This window comes from Pelodiscus sinensis, chromosome 1 (assembly GCF_052426305.1).
Source record: "Pelodiscus sinensis isolate ZL-2025 chromosome 1, ASM5242630v1, whole genome shotgun sequence".
Lineage (NCBI taxonomy): Eukaryota > Metazoa > Chordata > Testudines > Trionychidae > Pelodiscus > Pelodiscus sinensis.
In genome coordinates, this window is record NC_143052.1 from 262,426,339 (window position 1) to 262,439,162 (window position 12,824).

A 12,824-nucleotide genomic window follows, 5' to 3' on the forward strand; every position below is an offset into this window, starting at 1 on the left:
CTCTTCCATGATCTGTCAGCAAATTACAGCCAGCTCCCTGACCAGCCCCAGGGCCACTGGGGCTCCACTGCCCCAAGGCTGCCAGACTTCACTACTCTGGGGTCACTGGGTATCTGCTGCACTAGGGCCATGGATCTCTTCTTCCCTGGGCTGCTGGAGCTCTGTGACCAGCCCCAGGGCTGCTGGCACTCTATAGCCTAGAGTCGTGGTCACTAACCGGTCGATAGCGATCGACTGGTCACTCGCGAGGCCTCGACCAGTCGATCGTGAGGTGTTTGGGCTTCCCCCACCCCCCACTTTTCCCCCAACCCTGAGAAGCCCCACTACCTACCTCCAGCATAGTGCTGGCTTCCCGCAGGGTGGACGGAAGTCCTGCCTGCAGCTTCGTGCCAATTCCAGGGGTTCCGAAAGTGCACGGGCTGCTCCCCTCCCACAGCTCTGTGGCATGCTGGGCACACTGTGGGAGGGGGTGTCGGCCCCGGAGGAGGAGTGCGACAGGAGGGGCAGGCACGCACAGGGGTTTGACTGCGCTGCGGGAGGCACGTGCCGGCTTCCCTCTTGGGGGGAGGCAGAATCCTGAGAGGAGGCAGGTGCAGGGCACTCTCTGCCCCCACTGTCCCCCTGTTCCCTCTCCCCAGGCTTCTCTCCCCACTCACCAGCCCCCTGTTCCCTCCCCCCTGTTCCCTATCCCCACTCCCCAGCGCCTTGTTCCCTCTCCCCACTCTCCTGTTCCCTCTCCCCACTCCCCAGCCTCAGAAACCTGTCCCTACTGACAAACTGTCCCCAGCCTCAGAAACCTGTCCCCACTGGCACCCTGTCCCCTGCCCTCCTGGCACCCTGTTTCCTCTCCCCACTCGCCAACCCCCTCTCCCCAATCCCCAGCCCCCTGTTCCCTTTTCCCACTCCCCAGCCTCAGAAACCTGTCCCCACTGGCACCCTGTCCCTTCTCCCCTGTTCTCTCTCCCATCCCCAGCCGCAGAACTCTGTCCCTACTGGCACCCTGTCCCCTGCCGAAGCACCCACTAGCACCCTTCCCCAGTACTATGTTCCCTGCTCCCACCAACACAGTTGAGGCCACATTAGTGAAGCTTGGGGGGGGGGGGTTGGAGGAAGGTTTTTTTTGCATCTCACTTGTGTGGCCCCAACTCAGTTTTCTGTGGGGCAGTGACCCCTGACTAAAAAAGGTTCCCTGCCCTTCTCAGAAATAAAGACAATGCAGACAAATTTTGAGTTTGACATAGTATTTTATTTGAAAATGAAGCCTGGCCAACAAACCCCTAGTTGGGGCCAAACTCCCATCTGGCCACAACATCATAACACTCCTGCACTCTCCTTTCCCCCAGAACTTACATTTGAGCTTATCATGCCCTGAGCCCCTCACATACTCCAACCCAAATTCCTCACATCCAGAAAACTGTGGCTTGCTTAGTACCCTAACTCTACAGCCGACCTCAACACTGCCCGGCCTGGAGCCCCCTCCTCTAGCCAGTGTTCCCTTATCCACCTCCTCCTGCATCCAGATTTCCTCCCAGAGCTTGCACCTCTCACCTCTTCCCACCCAAATCCCTCATTCCCACCCCAGAGCCTACACATCCTGTCTCAACCCAGCGAAGGTACGGCTAGACTGCAGGAGTTTTTCAGGATTCCAGAGATATCTCAGAAAAACTCTTCTGCATCCAGGGATGCGTTTGTTCTTCCACTTCTTTTAGTGGAAGAGCAAACATGATCTTTCAGTCACCCCTCTATTCCTCTTTCCACGAGGAATAAGGGGGCTTCCAAAACAAGGGGGTTTTCTGACATTTGGTCCAGTCCAGACAGGCCAAATGTTGGAAAAACTTCTTCCTACAGAAGAATTGGGGGGAAAAAACAGCAGTAAAAGGGTTGGGGATAGCAAGTGATAGAGAGGAGGAGAATAAAGAGGGATTCCTTTCCCCTTCATATTAGCATCTCAAGGAAACTTGCTCATCAGTTCCCTGAGAGAGTCAAAGTCTGCTTTTTGGAAGTCCAGGGTCTGTATTTTGCTTCTCTCCTTTTTTCCTTTTGTCAGGATCCTAAAATCAACCACTTCAGGATCACTGCTTCCCACGTTGCTACCCACATCTACTTCCCCTACTAATGCCTCCTTGTTTATGAGCAGCAGGTCAAGCTACACATGGCTCCTGGTTGGTTCCTTCAGCCCTTGTAGTAGGAAGTGAGATGGCAAAAAAATCCCCTTTTAGATTTCTGTTAGAGTATAATTGATCACCAGATCTGGGACTTGATAAGGAATTTTCTCCTACATCAGACTGGTAAAAACCCTGATGTGGTTTTTTTTAACTTCCTCTGCAGCATGGAGCCTGGATAACCTACTTGGCATATCTCACCTAATATATTCACTGTGTGAACCATTGCTGAGTCCTGATGACTATCTCTGACATACAGTAGTTTGGTTTCTGGAGGACTGTAATACTTCTGCTTAAATGAAATCACTTGGGCTCAACATAAAAGTATTTGGTTGCAATTTTATACCGGTGTTCATGCTAGTTGGTCTAAGACCCCTCCTAGCCTAACACTCTTTAAAGATCTATGAAAACCCTTATTAATTATTTTAAAAATTAATACTCTTTCAATAATTAGCCATCAAAACACCCAGCCTGAATATTGGTTTCTAATAGGGATATCAATTACTTGCAGTGTATTTATGTACTTAACTAAAAAAAATTACAATTAAAATTAATCATGATTAAGTGCTTTGTTAAACAATGGAAAACAAATTGAAATGTTTTGACTATTTTGAATGGTTGATGTTTTCCAATCTTCATTCCACCCTGGATTTCTGAGTATTTAGAGACTCAATATCTTATATAAAGCTTACTTGGCTTCTGCTACAACTCCCTTTGTTACATTAACATTAAATTCCTTAGATACAATTACAATTAGATAAAGTCTCCAGGTTTTTTGTTTTTTTCCAGGTAGGGATTCCTTCAATGTTTTCATCATTACTTTGCCCTTGATAAATAATTAGAACAGAGAAGTGATCACTTCCCATTACATCTTCCTTATAGATTTCCCAGTTGCATTTACTTGCAATATTGTCTGAGGCAGTTCCTGGATCTACATATGGAAAGGCTCCATCTTCTAAATTATACCAGGTAGGCTCTCCAGTTGGAATGGGTTGTGCACGTCAATGAACTATTTCAGGTTTTTCCATTATAATCCATTATAATTATGGAAGCCAGCAAAGATGATACCAATAGAAAGACCTAGTGAATTACACATAAGACCTAATGCATGTATCCTTCATGTTGTGTGTGGGCAAAATTATGGAAAAAAATTATTGATGAGGGGTTATTAGCATACTTGTAGAAATAAATTATAAACTGTACAAATTGGTTTCAGGAAAGGATATTGCAAAGTTGATAATATTGCAACAAGTGAAATAAAAATACAAGAAGGCATGAGGAACAGAATTTATGATAGTACTAGGAAGAAAAAGTCAGATAATCCAATATTTTATATTCTTAGAACCATATCTAATTCTTAGTTTGATAACAAAGTAATGTGGAAGTGTCACATAGATAACACCAATACTATATGTAAAGATCAGATGCATATGCTTAATTGTATTACTGGGAACAACCGGAGTGCTTATAAAAAGCATTGATAATCCTATGTCTGACACTAATAAAACCAGTTATGGATTATGGATTACAAGTCTTCTGGTCAGCCTTTTAATCAACACTTAAAATTTAAGATAATCTAAGCTCAAATTCTGCTGATTGTGTTTGATGTATTTATTAGGTAGCTACCAGAGAAATGCCTATTCATTTAATGATGAAATAGTTAAATTTAACCTTTTAAACTAAGATTAATGGAAATAGAAAAGATAAAGTACTGAACAAGATAAAGTACTAAACAAATAAACAGGATTTGTTGGTAATTAAGCAGATAAGATGTAATTGGATGCCACAAACTCCAACACGTTAATAGGGTCAAAAGGTGAATAAAAGACTTGAATCAAAAGGAAGAACTGGAAGAGATTAAAATCTTTAGTAATGGGAAACAAACTATATTTGGAAATAGTTATGTCTTCAGTTGTGAATTTGTAATTATATGGTAAAGCAAAAGGAAAATCAAGACCATCAAAAGTGACCAACAAAATGTGTACGTTTATAAATAGTAAATGGTGTTAATATTAATACTGATGCATCTAATTATGACAACATGAGTAGAATGTGAAAGGCCTTTTTTAGTCCCTGAATTTAGAAGTAAAAGATATATGAAACTTTCCAATTTCATGGCTCTTATGATGGCCAAATTGGTAATAGTGCTGACACTGACATGCATAAGGAATATATGCCCAACTATAGCTGCTGTCCTATCTGACTCTTAATTGAGTATAAAGGTGATTAGGATGGGAATCTCAGAAAGCATGGGTGAAATATTGTTCTTATAACTAAATATACATATAGTAATAGCATGGATCCCTGTGTAAGTTGGGATACTTGATAATGAAATTGTAGATAAAGCAGCAAATATGTCTTAAGATTAGGAGGTTTATATATAGATCCATCTGAGTACACGGGACTTCAAAAGTTTAGTAAAGAGAAAACTTAAAAAGGAATGGGAAGAAATATGGACCTAAATGTAAAAGGATCAAGGTTCTATGAAATATATTCTAGTTTGAGGATGATGCTGTACTTCACATTTATGATGCAAGAAGTGACATAACTATAGTTAGAGTGTTAACAGGACACCGTGCCTTGAATGGTAATGTATATCTATTAAATGAGCATAAAGTCAGGCTATTCAAAATATTCAAAGTTAAAGAAACAGTTAAGGAAGACTTGTAAAGAACAAAAAATTCTTTATGAAGAACTGAGATACCTTAAGATGAAAGAATATAGTCTGAAAGAACTGGGTGGTGATCAAGCCTCACAAGATGAGGCTTCAGCGCCATAAAATGAATGGAGAAGAACAGGGGAGACTCAGTCAGGAGAAGGAAATCAGGGATGAACACCAGCCAGAAAGGGCTAAAACTTGAAGCTTTGGATGGAGCTTATTGTCAGAGGAAGAGCTTTGGGTGCAGCAGAAGAACCAGAACTAAGAGTGAATTGTTGAATTACAATAATGGACTTTATGTTGGGGACTCATTAAAGATTGTTTGGATTATTTTCATGGTGATAATGGGGGGGGGGAGAAAAAGAAAATTAATACAAATATAGAACCAATATTAAAGTTTTCTGAGAAATATTATCACTGGCAATAACAAACAATGAACAAGAAATGTACTCCATACTGGTGACGTTAAAGACAATAGTAGTATCTTGAAAGTATTGGTATTATATTAATAGTAAAAATTGATCAAGAATCAAACATACTCAGATGTATTTATTCAATGCAAATTTCAGTTTGTTTAAAGTTGATGGGATGAGTTATTAAGCAAACATAACAGCTTAGTTGTACAGAAAGACTCCTGCAGACCTCATTACATTTGTAGTGTTACAGTGTCTGCATCAAAGAACCTCAGAGACACACAACTGCTAGTCTTCTTTTATGATAGCCGTTGAGAGCTATCTGATCTCATAAAAAGCATAGCTGGCAGATTTGTAAAAACATAACAACTTGTTTGTAGTGGTTCCTTCATAGCTATTGCTATCTAACAAAACATTACCTTCCAAAATATAGCTAGCAGCTATTTATGTTACGACTGCCTTATTTGTCACTGTAAAAGGAATTTTCCTACTCCAGCATAAAGAGGAAAACTGTCATCTTTTACCTGCATGCCAATAGCACCCAATGCAAAGGAAGTGTGTCAATCACATTACTAACACAAAGAATTATAATATTACAATGGTATCCTTCAAAAGTTTTTGACATGATTTTAGTGACCTTTATTTTTCACAAATCTGAACATTCTCATTAATGCATGGTGTTCTCCCACATTTTGGGGAATGGTTGTTATACATACACATATTCATATATGAAGAAAAGCATTTTTGGTTCATTTGTTAGCTGTCATTTGTTACATGGTCAGTCAGCCAAAAAGAAGAAACAATTCCATATCTTAGGTGGCCAGGTGTGCCTTGTAAATAACAAATAAAGAATTACTGTAATAAAAAGTCTGAGGATATTCATAGCCTGCAGTTTCTCTGTGGAAACTTTTTCACTGAATAAGTAGTACATTTTCAGAAATCAGTATTGTTTCACCAATAATTCATAAACAGAAGGGGGGAAAGGGCTCAGTTTGTCATAAAGCTGATTCACAAGAAATAACTTGACTAGTACTGGCTATATTATGCTTTCAATCATGGAAAAAGCTCCAAAGACTGACTGACAGAATTTATTTTTTGCTGTATACAATCTCTCTATATTTCAAGCAACTTGGAAGTAAAAAAAAAAGAAAATATGCCCAGAAACAAACTTTGTTGCAGCCACCTTTTTATTCACTTCTTAGCCAGAATGAATTGTTAAAGACTCTTTCCACACAAATAGAATATTGTGTTAATTAAGCAGTAAAGGCTCAGACCTAACATGGTAGCTGCTGGTACCATGTGCATGTCTTTAAAGATCCTCTGGGGACCTCCTCACAACAGAAAAATGGAAGGTCCATCATATGGATTGTAAGACTGTGAACCCTTATGGGGGCTTCATGCGCTAGAGCTTGCTGTGAAAGTACAGTATGAGGCAAATCAGGGATGTTCTTAGGGGGTTTTAAGATCAGGGGGGAACCACTAGTCTTTCCCTCACAGAGGTTGGCATGCATTAGCTATAGAACACTGCAGTCCTATACAGAGTGGGTTTCCACTGCTATTTTTTGGCTTATGAGGAGGCCAAGGTCAGGTAGAGCCTTCAAGGAATGTTCCAACACACAGCCCACTTATACGGGTTCTGTGCTAAATTTAAGAAGCAAATTATGTAAGTCCATGTGTCCACTCAAAGAGACAGATATTTTAACAAGTTCCTTATTCTACCCCTCACATCCTGAGCAATTGTTTATCCAATGTTATGCCTATTTCACTGGAGGAAGATCAATATTCTCATTATGCAATCTGTTCTGATTAACTTGAGTCTTGCCTTTCATGGTAGTGAATTCAATCTACTCCTGTACCCACTGAAATAATACTGATGACTGGTAATGATCATGGCTGCTACATTTTAGATTGATATTGTATGACAACAATGGGCAATGTCACAAAAGCCACCTTTGGTACTATGGTTTTGACCTACAGTCCCCTGATCTCTAGCTATATTCAAATGTCCAAATCTGAAATCATTACTAATTTTAATCAGTTCAGTAAGAATCTTGGCTGAGTAATGACTTACATATTTAGCCTCAAGTTCCCTTGGCAGGAAATCAGTGAGTACCTGATTTAAGGTCCATTTCAGAATTTCAGTGCAAAGAACCAAGCAGCAGCTATAGTAATCACTTACAAGTTTTGTAGAAGAAAAATAGACCACAGTATAAAAAATGGTAAGGATTAAGTGGAAGGGCATGGTTGAGGGAAAGGTTGCCAGAGTTTAGTGTCAATAAAATATAAAAGAAGACCAGAAAGATTTTATGAAGAGACTTGCAAGAAGAAACAAAGCAGTGGTTTGGTGCACAGAGGAGAGATTTGAAGGTAGGTGGGCAGAACTGATGAGAAAGTATCCCGAACTATGAAAAGTAACAGAAAGGAAGCCATGCTTGAAGCAGTTGTTTTAGTAGAGGAGGAATAAGTTGGTCTATATAGGTCAGAAATTAATGGAAAACAATAAAAGTTAGGAGGAATATTCTGCTGAGCAATCCTTTTGACATTATTTATCGGTATATTATTATACATGGACACTGACTCAAGGAGCTCAGCTGTTGGAGGACCATCTGGTCAAGCAAACTGAATGATAGGGGAGAGGAGACTGGGACTGGGACCCCAAAGTGCAAGATTGGGAGAGGGAGCTTGGGGGCTCGGGCAGGAATTGGCTGAGCAAGAAGACTGAGACTACAAGGAACTATGGATGGAGGGGAAGACCTGGATGAGGACCATGGTGGAGAGAAAAAGGACTTACAGAAGGACAGACTAGATGGGACATGGATGGAAGGGGGCAGGTTTCAGTGGAGAACAAGAATCCTATTGGATAAAATAGTGTGTGATCACATAGTCAAAGACTGTAGAAGAATGCATGTCCACATGGGAGTTCAAGGTCTGTATAACCTTAATTTTGGCATTTCCTGAATTTGGGACTAAGTGGGCTTTTGGAGTGGCTCTAGATATACATAGAGTACCCCTGAGATTGCTGAGAGTTGGGAACACGTTTTGAAGTCCTTAAAGAGGCAGTACAACATAACCAGTACCCCTGATAGTTCCAATCAACTTCTCTGCAATTAGCATAGCTCCCAATTCCTCTTTCTCTCTTTTTTTCTCTATTTCAGCTCCGTGCATGTGGCAACAACTGAAGGAATGCAAGACCATCCACAAATGTAAAAATGGGGAAGAGACAAAGGGGTTCAGACCTCATTAGCATTATTTGTGCTACCTCTTTTAGTAGTGTCAGAGATCCAACCAAACTGGCTACTGTGGAACCACTTTGCACACCACTCTGACAAGCCTGACAAATTTCTTCATATGCTATGGTAAATAATATCCCTTGGCTTTTGTTTCAGTGCAGGTCAGGATCAAGGTTCTCCCTTTAGAGAGTGCAGAGGCTGAAGTGGGAGGGGAGCCTCTCCTGCTCACAAGCAAGCAGCCTGATTACACTCCTACACAGCTACCACAACTATCATGGAGAAAGGCACCTTCAGCTGCAACCAATGAGTGAAATAAAGCATGAAAGCAGAGCACTCAGAGAACGAGTTGACCTAATAAAAGGGAAACACCCTTGTATTGGGCTGCTTCTAAGAATATGGCTCAAAGAGACCAAAGCAGACCTCAGACTTAATTAGAGGAAGGGACCAAGATCTTCCCTGATCAGACTGATAGAAACCAGACAAGGATCAACAGAGACCCACTGGAAACCACCCCAAGGAATACTAACAAGGATGAAATTCTGAGGCCAATCTTTTTGCAGGGGTTGGAGAAGAAACACAGCAACATTAACAGCTAAGTCAGGCCATGCTAAATAAACTTTCTATTGGAGAAGGAGAAATAATTTGCTGTTTTGGAAATGCTATTTTTTTTCTGATTTGATTTCCTGTTCTTGTAGTCTCAACCACTTAAAACTAATGGACAGTTATCCATCAGTGTGAAGGCATCCACTTTAAAGTAAGGAATAAGATCCTCCGGAAAAGGGCTTTTTTTCCGGAGGATCGGGGCCAGTGTAGAAGCTCTTTTCCGGCTTTTCTAAAAGCCGGAAAAAAGCGGCGGACATTTTTATTTAAATGCCGCGGGGGATATTTAAATCCCCCGCGCATTTCCCTATTGCAATTTCAAAAATTACCATGCCCCTTCCGGAAAAGGGGCCAATGTAGACGAGCCCATTGATTGTTCCTTCCTATGTGAAGTATTTTGTATCTGTCTTTATTGAATTTCATCCTAATTACCTCAGACCAGCTTGATCTGAGGAAGTGGGTCTGGCCCATGAAAGTTCATCACCTAATAAACCATCCTGTTAGTCTTTAAAGTGCTGCATAGTCCTGTCTTTTGTTTCAGCAAGACCAGACTAACACGGCTACATCTCTATTACTATGAGCCATAGATAACTCTTCACTCACATGGTTATCTAAACAGTTTTGTATTCACCTTATAGTAGCCCTGTCCAGGTTGTATTTCCCTAGTTTATTGATAAGAATGTCATGAGAGACTGTACCAAATGCTTTACTAAAGTCTAGATATATCACGTTACCACTTCTCCCTTTTCCACAAGGCTTGTTATCATAGCAAAGAAAGCTATCAAGTTGGTTTGATATGATTTATTCTTTAAAAATCAATGCTGACAGTTACTTATCATCTTGTTATCTTCCAGATGTTTGCAAATGGATTCCTTAATTATTTGCTACATTATCTTTCCTGGCACAGAAGTTAAGCTGACCGGTCTGTAGTTTCCTGCATTGTCCTTATTTCCCTTTTTGTAGGTGAGCACTGCATTTCCCCTTAGAGTCTTCAAGAATCTCTCCCATTTACCATGGTTTTCAGAGATGATAGCTAATAGCTCAGGGTATGTCTACACTGCCACCCTAGTTTGAACTAGGGCGGTTAATGTAAGCAACCAGAGTTGCAAATGAAGCCCGGGATTCGAATTTCTCGGGCTTCATTTGCATATTGCCGGGCGCCGCCATTTTTAAATGTCCGCTAGTTCAGACTCCATGCCCGTGGCTACACGCGGCACGAACTAGGTAGTTCAGATTAGGCTTCCTATTCCGAACTACCGTTACTCCTCATCCTAGCGGACATTTAAAAATGGCGGCACCCGGCAATATGCAAATGAAGCCCGGGAAATTCAAATCCTGGGCTTCATTTGCAACTCCGGTTGCCTACATTAACCACCCTAGTTCGAACTAGGGTGGTAATGTAGACATACCCTCAGATAGATCATCAATAAGCTCCTTGAGTATTTTAGGACAGCTTGGGTCATGAGGCCACCAGACTAAGCTGCTGCTTGGAACGTGTCGGTAGCCACAGAGCCTTGCAACTCCCATTGGCTATGGTTTGTTGTTTCCAGCCAAGGGGAGCTGTGGGATTTTGAAATCATTCCAAATCTCCTGGTTAAACCAGCTGGTCTCTTGTCATACTTATCATACTTGTCATACTGGTCTCTTGTCATTCCTATCTTTTCTATGTAGTGGAATAGTTTTCTCTTGTGCTGTTATTAATGTCCCTTTTAAAAGATACCAAGTGTCTTTGTTTTTCCCTGTAGTCTCATTTCTCATGGGACCTTACCTACCAACTCCATGATTGTACTAAACTCTGCCTTCTTAAAATCCATTGTCTTTATTTTGCTGTTCTCACTCCTCCCATTCCTTAGAATAATGAATGCTATCATTTTGTGACCATTTTCACCCAAGGTGCCTTCCACTTTCAAATTCTCAACTAGTTCCTCCCTGTTTGTTAAAATCAAATCTAGAACAGTCTCCCCTCAGTAGCTTTCTCCACCTTCTGAAATAATAAACAAAAATGTTGGATAATCTGTGCCCTGCTGTGTTACTTTCCTGACAGATATCTGGATAGTTGAAATTACCCATCACCACAAATTCCAGTGCTTTGGTACATAGCTGCCTGACCTAGCCAATAGCAGATGTTGCTGAGAGATGAGCCATAAGTCATACACTTCTCACAGATGGATGTGTTGGTGGGGGAGGCATCTACATCTGTCTGGGATCCACATCCAGGAATCCTCTCCGAAGCTGTTTCTTGCACAGCAATGGTGCATCAGAAGGAAGCAGAGCCTACCGCATCCCTAACCTTTAGACTAGTGGTTATCCTATGTCATCTGGGTTGTGGATTTCTCTAATTAATTTCCCATATTTACGTAATGCTGAGAGGGAGAATGAACATAAGTTTTCCATCTCTCAAGTGAGTGTCCTGATTTTAAAGTCATTCTTATGCTGTCCTTGTGCCAACACATATTTGATCATACACAGCTGGAACAGCTTCAGCAGCATAGACTGAGTATATTCCATAGTCCTGATGGAGTACCTTTGATGCTATGGTATTTTAGATAATCCGTATCTGGTCACATGGGTCATGCCCCTTCTGCTCCCATCAGCGACCTCTTAGGAAACTGTGCCAACTGAAAGCAAATCCTTTAATAGAGCAAGTTTTATGGAGACATTTTATCATAATTTAATTCTTGTACTGGGCTAAAGCAGTGGAATGATCCAGGTTGCAAAGGGTTTGTGACAGCACAAGGCAAATAAATGTACTAAAATGGCAGAAGAAATGCATTTTTAAAAATGTGTGTGTATTGCTATACATTGGGATAGCGATAAAAGCTTATTCTGTTCCCTAAATGTTGTACAATATATTTTAATGCAATTAATATGATAAAATATTATGTACCTGTGCTACTTCAGGTATTTCCCATCTTCTGACAGTGACTCTTGTTTAAGGGAGGTTTGATATGAGGCCATCTGTCACATAGTCTTATCTCTGTAGATAGACCTCTTTTTTCATAGAACTTCACTTTAGACTGACATTGCTGAAATGTTTTATTATAGTTTCATTTTTTACACATGCTCTCAAATATCCTCTCCCAATTGTTTCTGGATCATAAGATTTATACAGTCCGTTGCTTTCTGAAGATTGTGTTGCTGAAGGTGTAAGCACCCTAGGAAGATGTGAATAACTTTCACATTTAAACTAAAACTCCCTATTAAGAGAGAAACGGGGTTGAGGGGGGGAGGAGAAAAAGGCATAGGCAATGCTAAGGTTGCAGAACAAAGCAAAATGCTACGCAAAGCGAGAGATCAAGGTATGCTGATTTTAATTATAGTCTCTCCTTCTTGTACATATGCATATACCATCCATAACATTATACATGTTTGTAAAGCGATTCGTATTTTTTTCTGGCCACTCACATTTTTGTAAATAAAAGATTGTGTTTATTAAGTCCTGAAGAAAGTGACTAAAAAGGCTCAGACACATAATCTATGAATTCATTTGAGCTAATTTCTGTAAAAAAACCCTTTCAGTAATTTTCTGACTCTTCTCACTTACAATATGTTTTAAAGATTTTACCTCCCTTAACAGTGACTCTCTGAACCACAGAGCCCAGGTATAGGGAGTCTGGCTGTGGGGTGGGAGCACAATGGGGGGCCAGTGACACAGCTGGGAGTCCCATGTCAGGGGGTGGGGTACAGAGCAGCAAGGAGATATGGTCCCAGTGGCTGGGCAGTAGCAGGGGCTGGCAGTGGCCAGGGAGATCTGGCCCCT

General features: G+C 41.1%; 1 long non-coding RNA gene across 1 annotated transcript; it reads left to right on the forward strand.

Moving 5' to 3' along the window:
• Window positions 1-7,233: 7,233 nt before the first annotated feature.
• Window positions 7,234-9,096, forward strand: LOC112545720 (uncharacterized). Its single transcript, XR_003089271.3, has 3 exons — window positions 7,234-7,601; window positions 8,390-8,437; window positions 8,621-9,096. It is a non-coding gene; the product is annotated as an uncharacterized LOC112545720 (long non-coding RNA).
• Window positions 9,097-12,824: the final 3,728 nt, after the last annotated feature.